General features: G+C 43.7%; 1 pseudogene; it reads left to right on the forward strand.

The window, feature by feature from the left end:
* Positions 1-1902: 1902 nt before the first annotated feature.
* LOC124006049 lies at positions 1903-7156 on the forward strand (annotated as a pseudogene).
* The last annotated feature ends 4139 nt before the right edge of the window (positions 7157-11295 follow it).

Consider the following 11295-nt stretch of genomic DNA (forward strand, 5'->3'; position numbering starts at 1 on the left):
CAGATAATATTTAATCATAATGGCTATAATGTAAAACACAGAATCCCACAATACTCTATTTCTGACACGTGCATAATCGGATTTATGGCGCTACAGTGTTAGTTGAGAAATATATAATAGTGTATATATCGCGCTAGCTAGTAATGTTATTTCTCTCTTGCCCATGTTATATGTAACCGGTTAGCTATTAATAACCTCCCTCAATTATATTTTACCAATAGTCTCCAGTATTGATTCGCAAAATGACAACTGTTAACGAGTCATCAGTTTCTTGCATGTGCGGAGCCCAGCTAATTTAACGTTATTGATTTAGATAACTTACTGAAAGATTAGTGGAATCTGTGTGGGTTGCTGGACAGGTAGGATGACTGACAGTGAAGGTGAACAGGTGGTCACGTGTCAGAGGAATGTATGAGACTGAGGCAGGAATTCCTTTAACCATAAAGTGGTATATTTACTGAGTAGTCTGTGCTGCATCACAAAGGAAACAAATAACATGTATACAATCAAATTCATAATCAAAGATCAAATCATAGTCATTAACATAAGTTAAGGAATTCAACAGTCCAGTTCATTAAGAAGTCAATAGTAATCATCCGTGAGTCATTTAGGCTCATAACTATTTATCATAAATCATGAAAGAATACAAACAGTGAATGGTTATACAATCTATAATCCCCATGATCAAAGTCAATCAGTTAGCAAACAATGACGTTTCTCATTTCACGCTTTCAATTGTCTTCATGTGTACAAATAATTAATTTCAATACACATGAACCATATCGATTGCATAATTGGCTTATGAGGATCCGTAGGGCCGTGATCATTGACAATTCACATTACACAATATGTTTGAAGCTGCGCTCCAAGCCGCGCTCTGCGGTAATAACTATTAACAGTAACTGAATGGCCCACTCTCCCGATCGCCACTGATAATTCAGAAAGGTAACATGAAAGGTAACAGAGTCGGTGGACTTACGTGGATTCATGGACGCACAGAACTTCTGGATGAGATGGAGTTAAGGAAGAGAAAGCAGCGAGATCAGGCGATGGCAATTTCCTCCTTTTATGGAGTTGAGATCTGTCGGACATTTCCACCTGACCTAATTAAAGCGCCCCTGGCCCAGCTGAGTAAATGGCAATGAATTAAAGGAGTATTCCACCAACTCCATGGGCCTTTTCTACACTTACCGTTACTGTTCCTCAGCATGTTTTAACGGAAAATAGCTAGCCAAACAGTTAATGCCCACTACAAAACGTTTTAATATCCATTTTATATGTATAACATTAAACTATATATTTATAACTTACTTTTCTATCTCGGTGCCGTTATAAAAGTCTCAACAACGAATCTTTACTTAACGTTCGCTACATTAAAACAAGCTTTAAGTCTCCAAATCACCTCCAGTCCAACGTCTGCATCTCATTTTAAACTTAATTTAAATATGATGACGATCTATTTTATTGACGTTATTAAGCCATCTGACAGACCAATAAACGCGACTTTGAAAAACCCATCTCGACATACTCGGCTCACTTGCCTCCCATTGGAAACGGCAGGATGTGGTCTATCTTTAGTAGAACATCATTGGTTGTGTGCCATATTAGTGAGTGTCGTGTGGTAGGGTATTTATTAATTACATTTTTTCAAGCAAAGTATAAGGGAATTGTACTCCAGTCTGGTAGGTTGCGGTAATGCAACAATTGATACCAACCGCCGTTAACCTCAGAAGGTTGCGCGCCATACACACACGCCCACTTAATTGAGGAAGGAAGGCAGGTTACAATCGAAACTGCAGTCAATGGCTCTACAAAAGCACATCTGACCTGTTTACAAACTAAAGTTTTGTGTTGGGGTCAACAAATCTAGAAAGAATACAGGTAAACCGTCAACCAGAAAGGAAGAGTGTCTCTGGACAACTGTCAGCGTATAAAAAGGAGAATTTTGAAGAAAGCGAAATTAAACACTTGACGCGTTTTCTGAAGGGGCCTGCAGATTCGACAGCGACGCGTTATCTGAAGGGGCCTGCAGATTCGACAGCGACGCGTTATCTGAAGGGGGCTGCAGATTCGAAAGCGACGCGTTTTCTGAAGGGGCCTGCAGTTTCGACAGCGACACCATGGCTGAATGTGGTTGGGATGAGGAGATGTCAGAGGTTCCATCCCTCCTTCAGGAGGACCTGACCTGTCCAGTCTGTAAAGATCTCTACCGGGGGCCCGTTCTTCTTTCTTGCAGCCACAGCTTCTGCAAGGACTGTTTGGAGAAATGCTGGAAGGGGCCGGGGCAGAACTGTCCCGTGTGCAGGAAGAGCTGTGACGGAGAGCAACCAATATCCAACCGGGCGCTGATGGATGCGACAGTCGTTTCAGAAGGAGAAGCGTTGGCGGGGACCGAACGCAATCAATAACGTGCCTCTTTGTAACCTGCATCGTTTGGCGTTTCAACTTTACTGCGTAAAGGACGAGGAGCCCGTGTGCGTCGACTGTGTCCCTCTACATCGGGCTCACGAGCTGCTGCCGCTCAACGAGGGGACGCGGTTGTGTCAGGTGAGATTGAGGAGATTATATTATCTGGGCCGGGTTTCCCAGGTGAGAGGAGTTTGTTCTGGTGAAAAGTGGTTGCATTCGTTCTGGAACCGGTTTCCCCGCTTTTACCGACGGCGAAATCGGCTAAAAAAAAAGTGGCAGGTTAAGCATGCGGAGTATTAATATAATGCAGTGTTTTGACATGCAAAGTGATTGCTTTTAATTAAAAAAAAAAAAAACATTTTTCTGCCTTCCCAATTAAAACTGTATGTTTCTGAACGATGCACCATGCTGGCTTGTTGACATGACCAAGCGCTGCAGATTACTGTTCAGTTGAGAAGGGCACTCCTCCCTCACCGCTTTTGCACTTTATAGGTGGTTTGAAGTCAGATATACAAATCTGATTTCTGGCCTTGCGACTTGTCTGAACTGCTGTGGCTAGCCAAAAAGTTGGATCATGTTATACTTTGAGGCTTTAAGTGTTCTTACACTGATTTTGAACATTCAAAGCAACTAAACGTCCATGGCAGGCCTTTTTCTTCAAGATGTTTTTGGTGGACTACATCCAAAAGGTGTATTGTCACCACCTACTGGGTGGGGTAGAACTGAAATAAAAGAACGTTAATAATAATAATAATACAAAATTAAACACTCATATTATTCTAAAAATTTTAAAAAAGTCAATGGACTCCTTCACTTAGTCAAATGTACTCAGATCCCTACACCGGTTCTGGGGCCTGAGAGTGTGAAGAATTTCAGACATTCCCTGGAATGTTTCAGATGTGAAATCCTGGAGTTCTAAGAACCTTAGCTGCTTTCACAATGATTTCCAGTTTCTTTTTTTCCTTTTTTTTCTTTGTCCTGTACAATTAATCACCTGCGAAAAAATAAACATTCTCCACGATTAGTGTTTCAGGATCTTTCAACTGACTGACATCCAGACTGTTGGGCATACACCGCCATAGCTTCATCGTCTCTACTCGCTGCGTCAACAATTTTCACTGACTGCATAAGAGACCTTCTCAACAACCCTGATCCTTTCTTCTTCAACCTCCTCCATCCTAACAGGGCACTCGGGGGAACTCTGGAATGTGATTCCCATCACAATGGCAACATTGTGCATCCTCAGACTCTTCAACAATGATATTCTGTTTGCAAACACTTGACACATGGCCAAACTTTTTACATTTTAAGACATTGAAGTTGCTTTTGTACATAAACTCGCACCACATATCTCATATATCCCAGCTTTACATGGGTTGGGAGAAATTCTTCATCGAACATCAATAACCCAAATGCTTTACTCCTTTCCATTCACTGTGCGGGTTAAGCGACGTGAATCAACTGTTCCTGGCATGTTAATCTTAAACCATGACGCCTCAATATCCATAGAGACGCCAGATATGACACCTTTTATTGGTGACTTACTCCGATAATCCTAGCATTCCACTAAATGTGTCGATAATTTGTGCATTATCCTTTTGTTCTTTTGACACACATGAAATCAACATCATACCACTCCTGGTCACTCTGACTGACTCCACTTCTTCCAATGCATCCTTTGCCATCTTTGTGACCACAAACGGTTTCCCCCAAAAAACATCCTTGCTCATGAATCACAGTCCAACAACAAGTGAGGCAGTATCATACCGAGGTTTATCTTGATTTTAAAACTTTTGCCCTTTTTTCAGCTCCGTTCTTAGATATTTCAGTATTCCAATCATTTCATCTATCTTCACTCGCACCAACAGAATCAAGCATTGCTTCTGGTTCCACCATTGCTCTCCCTCACCAAGTTAGTGCTTACAACAATACCTTAGCTTGCTACATAACATCTGAGTGAAAGGAACCACGAGCACCACCACCAATCAGCCATCACCATTGTGGACACACCCACCATTACTATGACAACTAGCATAGTCAGCTAGTCAGCTAATGACTGCTGTCTGAACACACATGATTTGGTCATTTGTAACTTGCTGTTTGGACAGTCAGTATTCCTAAACAGATTTGAGCATTAAGGCCTGCAGTGTGAACAAGGCTTTATTGCACTTTATTGCCCTTAGTCATCACCCAATAGCTTAGGACCTGAAACAATACTGCAAATAAGTTGCTGTATGTTTTTAAATGTTTTATCTGGTAGTCACTAGATCACTATTATGCATATTAATTGCCTTTTATGTGTTCTATTGCAGGAAGAACTGACCATTAAAGTCAACATATTGGAGGAGAAAGTGGAGACCTTCAAGAGAATGAAAAAGAAATACTCTAACACAGTTGATTTCATGAAGGTACTATAATACTGTATCTGCTTGACCTGCCTACATCTACACTGTAGGGCATATCAATGACCATGACGAATGTCATGTGGACAGATCGTGGTGACTGTTTTGTGTAAGATAATGGGATTTGTTAGAGCTCTTTGATGCCCTCACTAGTTCTATCCAGATGTGTGTAGCCTATCCAGAGCCCAACAGTTTGATGTTCATCATTGTTCTGTAATGAGATATGTGAACCAACCTGTTTAACTGGTTATGAGTAGGGACAGACTGATATTCCTTGAGCCACCAGAAATAATTGGAAATAATAAAATAGTTGACTTTAGGTCAAACCTAGGGCCTGGAGTCCTGACAAGGAAAGCCTCCAGAGGAAACTAATTCCAGCCTATAGATGAGTAATGTTGTGTGAGATATGAATGACGAGAGGTATGTCAGTATCATTACAAAATGTCACTCTTCCTCCAACCTCTCTCGTACCCAGAGCCAGGCCGAGCAGGCAGAGAAGCAGATCAAGGCAGAGTTTGAGAGGCTCCGTCAGGTGCTGTGTGTAGAGGAGGCTGCCAGGCTGAAGGCCCTGGCAGACGAGGAGGAGGACAAGAGATCCGGTATGGAGGAAAGGATCAGCTCCTTGACCAGTGACATCGCTGCCCTCACTAAGCTGGTCCAAACAGTAAAGAGGGAGATGGGGGCGGAGGATTTAACCTTCTTGCAGGTAAGCAGGAGGGTTCTCCCTCATGGGGGGGGTCGCCCTCTCTCATCCTAACTGTACATTGTCACTATGCATGACAGTGAGACCTTTTTGAATGCATGCATTTGTCGATCTTATTCACAATGAACTAATGGGTTCAATTGTGTTGTTTTTCAGAACTTCCAAGCCTTAAAGAAAAGGTAAGTACAGTAACATCCTATCAGTTGCCCAACAGTTCGGGTACCCTCCCTCTAATATCATGGTCACCTTCTATGATGTCATGTTTTCACAGAACCCAGTGGCCTCGTGAAGACCCCCAGAATCCCTCAGATGCTCTCCTGAACATGGCCAAACACGTGGGCTCTCTGGGCTACAGCATTTGGAAGAGCATGCAGGCTCACGTCACATGCAGTGAGTACATGTACTGAAGGGTTAGGGTTCTAACTTGCTACATAAATTGTGACACACAATAAAATGGGTGTGGATGGCTATATAACGTATAAGGGGTCAATGTTTTGAATGGAGGAAACACTTTGAGCAACAGTTACGCTTCAATCATAATTTTTTGTAACACGTCTCCTTCTCTCTCTCCAGTCCCAGTGGTGATGGACCCTAACACGGCCTCTCCCTGGCTTTTCATGTCCCCAGACCTGGCCAGCGTACGGGAAAGCCCAGAGCGCCAGTCTCTCCCGGACAACCCTGAGCGCTTCGACCCCTGTGTCTTTGTCCTTGGAGCTGAGGGCTTCCTCTCCGGCAAGCACCGCTGGGAGGTCCATGTGGGAGACAACCCGAAGTGGATCCTGGGAATCTGTAAGGAGTCTGTGGCTCGCAAGAGAAGTTCACCGTGTCCACAGACAGGGGCGTGTGGACCATCAGTCTGAGCAAAGGGGTGTACAATGCCCTGACTGGCGAACGCACAGTGCTGGTCGTGGAGAGTCGGCCAGAGAGGATCCGGGTAAATCTAAACATGGATAAGGGGGAGGTGTCATTTTGGGACACAGGCAACGGTGGGAAGCACTTGTGCACTTTCAAACACAAGTTTACAGAGAGAGTGTTCCCCATATTTGGTCCTGGGCTCCACACCACCCCGATGGAGGTTAAACCGGCCAAGGTGACCATTCATACTACGTGACAGGGTAGTGTGACAGTCACTACAGCTTGCTAAGTGTCTGGTTCAATAGCCGATGGGCAGTAGTAGTACTCGCTTGGATAGAAGGCACATGTTATGGTCAGAAGGTAGCCTAATATGTGCACTTGAATAGATGGGGCGTTCCACTGTTTCAGCTGTCAGGCTGGTGTGGTTGTATTCTAGTAGTTTTACTGTGGCTATAGGTTTGCGTTGAGGTTTGGATCAAGGCTTTTTGTATGGTCACAATCATCTTTGAAAATGTGCCATAGCAGTTTTCATACGCTTTCCATAGGATGTACAGTATGCAGGCATTTATTACATGAGGGATTTTTTTGACACTGATTTTCTTTAACTGGTATGTTTACATTGCTGAGCGATTTATACATAAATATTTCCTAGGACTAGAGGTGATCCGGGGGTAAGAACGTATTTCTGTCAAATTTTGCTGCGTTCTGAGATTTATTGATAGTTTTGCTGATTTAATTATGTATCGGTATGGAATTATGTGAAATAAAATAATCAAATGTTATGTCACATGCGCCGAATACAACTGGTGTATACTTTACTGTGAAATGCTTGCTTACCAGCCCTACCCAACAATGCAGAGTTTAAAAATCCAAATCAAATGGTTAAACAAGGAATAAATATATACAGAGTAGCAGATCAATGTGCACGGGTACGAAGTATTTGAGGTCGATATGTACATGAAGGCAGGGTAAAGTGACTGGGCATCAGGATAGATAATAAGAGTAAAATAAAGAACAGAGCAGCAACAGTAAATTCATGTAAAAGTGTGTGTGTTGTCGGTCTGTGTGTGTGCATATGTAGTGAATGTGTGGGAGTGTCAATGTAGTGTGTGTGAAAAATATATACACTGCTCAAAAAAAATAAAGGGTACACTTAAACAACACAATGCAACTCCAAGTCAATCACACTTCTGTGAAATCAAATTGTCCACTTAGGAAGCAACACTGATTGACAATAAATGTCACATGCTGTTGTACAAATGGAATAGACACTAGGTGGAAATAATAGGCAATTAGCAAGACACCACCAATAAAGGAGTGGTTCTGCAGGTGGTGACCACAGGCCACTTCTCAGTTCCTTTTCTTCCTGGCTGATGTTTTGGTCACTTTTGAATGCTGGCTGTGCTTTCACTCCAGTGGTAGCATGAGACAGAGTCTACAACCCACACAAGTGGTCAGGTAGTGCAGCTCATCCAGGATGGCACATCAATGCGAGCTGTGGCAAGAAGGTTTGCTGTGTCTGTCAGCGTAGTGTCCAGAGCATGGAGGCGCTACCAGGAGACAGGCCAGTACATCAGGAGACGTGGAGGAGGCCATAGGAGGGCAACAACCCAGCAGCAGGACCGCTACCTCCGCGTTTGTGCAAGGAGGAGCAGAAGGAGCACTGCCAGAGCCCTACAAAATTACCTCCAGCAGGCCACAAATGTGCATGTGTCTGCTCAAACGGTCAGAAACAGACTCCATGAGGGTGGTATGAGGGCCCGACGTCCACAGGTGGGGGTTGTGCTTACAGCCCAACACCGTGCAGGATGTTTGGCATTTGCCAGAGAACACCAAGATTGGCAAATTCGCCACTGGCGCCCTGTGCTCTTCACAGATGAAAGCAGGTTCACACTGAGCACATGTGACAGAGTCTGGAGACGCCGTGGAGAACGTTCTGCTGCCTGCACCATCCTCCAGCATGACCGGTTTGGCGGTGGGTCAGTCATGGTGTGGGGTGGCATTTCTTTGGGGGCCGCACAGCTCTCAATGTGCTCGCCAGAGGTAGCCTGACTGCCATTTGGTAGCGAGATGAGATCCTCAGACCCCTTGTGAGACCATATGCTGGTGCGGTTGGCCCTGGGTTCCTCCTAATGCAAGACAATGCTAGACCTCATGTGGCTGGAGAGTGTCAGCAGTTCCTGCTAGAGGCATTGATGCTATGGACTGGCCCGCCCGTTCCCCAGACCTGAATCCAATTGAGCACATCTGGGACATCATGTCTCGCTCTATCCACCAACGCCACATTGCACCACAGACTGTCCAGGAGTTGGTGGATGCTTTAGTTCAGGTCTGGGAGGAGATCCCTCAGGAGACCATCCACCACCTCATCAGGAGTATGCCCAGGCGTTGTAGGGAGGTCATACAGGCACGTGGAGGCCACACGCACTACTGAGCCTCATTTTGACTTGTTTTAAGGACATTACATCAAAGTTGGATCAGCCTGTAGTGTGGTTTTCCACTTTAATTTTGAGTGTGACTCTAAATCCAGACCTCCATGGGTTGATAAATTTGATTGCCATTGATAATTTTTGTGTGATTTTGTTGTCAGCACATTCAACTATGTAAAGAAAAAAGTATTTAATAAGAATATTTCATTCATTCAGATCTAGGATGTGTTATTTTAGTGATCCCTTTATTTTTTTGAGCAGTGTATAATAATATACAGTGCATTTGGAAAGTATCCAGACCCCTTTTTCCACAATTAGTTACGTTACAGCCTTATTCCAAACTTGATTAAATCACCCCCCCCAATCTACACACAATACCCCATAATGACAAAAAAAAACAGGTCTGTGGAAATTTTTGAAAAATGTATTAAAAATAAAAAACTATGACATTTACATAAGTATTCAGACCCTTTAGTCAGTACTTTGTTGAAGCACCTTTGGCAGCGATTTCAGCCTCGAGTCTCCTTTCGTATGACGCTACAAGCTTGTATTTGGGGAGTTTCTCCCATTCTTCTCTGCAGATCCTCCCAAGCTCTGGCAGGTGGGATGGGGAGCCGTCGCTGCACAGCTATGTTCAGGTCTCTCCAGAGATGTTCGATCGGGTTCAAGTCCGGGCTCTGGCTGGGCCACTCAAGGACATTGAGACTTGTCCCGAAGCCACTCCTGCGTTGTCTTGGTTGTGTGCTGTTGGAAAGTGAACCTTCAACCCCAGTCTGAGGTCCTGAGTGCTCTGGAGCAGGTTTTCATGAAGGATCTGAGTAGTACCTGAGTAGTCGCCCAGTCCCTTCTGCTGAAAAACATCCTCTTAGAATGATGCTGCCACCACCATGCTTCACCGTAGGGATGGTGCCAGGTTTTCTCCAGATGGGATGCTTGGCATTCAGGCCAAAAACTTCAATCTTAGTTTCATCAGACCAGAGAATGTTGTTTCTCATGGTTAAAGAGTCCTTTAGGTGCCTTTTGGCCAACTTCAAGCAGGCTATCATGTGCCTTTTACTGAAAAATAAGAACCTAACAGAATGATAGAGGCCAATGCGTTCTTGGGGACCTTCAATGCTGCAGAAATATTTTGGTACCAAAATCTAATCTATTATAGAATAAGGCTATAACGAAACAAAATGTGGGGTCTGAACACATTCCGAATGCACTCTGTGTATGTATGTGTCACGTTCTGACCTTAGTTCCTTTATTTTGTCTTTGTGTTAGTTTGGTTGGGGTAGGTAGACTATGTTATTTTTCTATGTTGTATTTCTGTGTTTGGCCTGGTATGGTTCTCAATCAGAGGCAGCTGTCGATCGTTTTCTCTGATTGAGAATCATACTTAGGTAGCCTGTTTTCCCCATTTTAGTTGTGGGTGATTGATTTCTGTGTCTTCACCATACAGAACTGTTTCGTTTTCGTTTATGTCTTTCACGTTGTTATTTTGTATTTTCGTGTTCAGTGTCTTTTCATAAAAAATGACGAACACTTACCACGCTGCACATTGGTCCGATCTGTCATACTCCTCGTCAGAGAAAGACGAACTTCGTTATAGGATCACCCACCACAACCGAATCAAGCAGCGTGGTAACCAAGGTTGCCAGGTGCACTGTGTACCCTCCGACACATTGGTGCAGCTGGCTTCCGGGTTGGATGAGCGCTGTGTTAAGAAGCAATACGGTTGGGTTGTGTATCGGAGGACGCGTGACTTTCAACCTTCGTCTCTCCCGAGCCCGTACGGGATTTGTAGCGATGAGACAAGATAGTAGCTACTACAAATCAAATCAAATCAAATTTTATTTGTCACATACACATGGTTAGCAGATGTTAATGCGAGTGTAGCGAAATGCTTGTGCTTCTAGTTCCGACAATGCAGTGATAACCAACAAGTAATCTAACTAACAATTCCAAAACTACTGTCTTATACACAGTGTAAGGGGATAAGGAATATGTACATAAGGATATATGAATGAGTGATGGTACAGAGCAGCATACAGTAGATGGTATCGAGTACAGTATATACATATGAGATGAGTGTGTAGACAAAGTAGACATTACAACAATTGGATACCACGAAATTGGGGAGGAAAAAAGGGGTAAAATTAATAATAAAAAATAGAAGATTTTAAACGTTCTGTCCATATCAGATATGTCTATGTCCTGGGAATTGTTTTTGTTTCTTACAACCTCATGCCAATCACATTAGCCTAGTTGGCTCAACCGTCCCGCTGGGCGGACACTGATCCGTAGAGGTTTTTTAAGAAGGTGGACTTTGTAGCGTTTATTGCATTGGTTATCGACTGCACAGCGCAAAGAGAGGAAATCTGTGACTGGGATGTTTTTTTGGTATTTTGCATGATATCGGTCCCCACTCCCATTTTCCCGCAATGGAATGTGTTTTGTTCCAACACCCCATACACTAGGTGGCGGCAATACACTAATAGGTGTGGTCTGCAAT

Source organism: Oncorhynchus gorbuscha, linkage group LG19 (assembly GCF_021184085.1).
Source record: "Oncorhynchus gorbuscha isolate QuinsamMale2020 ecotype Even-year linkage group LG19, OgorEven_v1.0, whole genome shotgun sequence".
Lineage (NCBI taxonomy): Eukaryota > Metazoa > Chordata > Actinopteri > Salmoniformes > Salmonidae > Oncorhynchus > Oncorhynchus gorbuscha.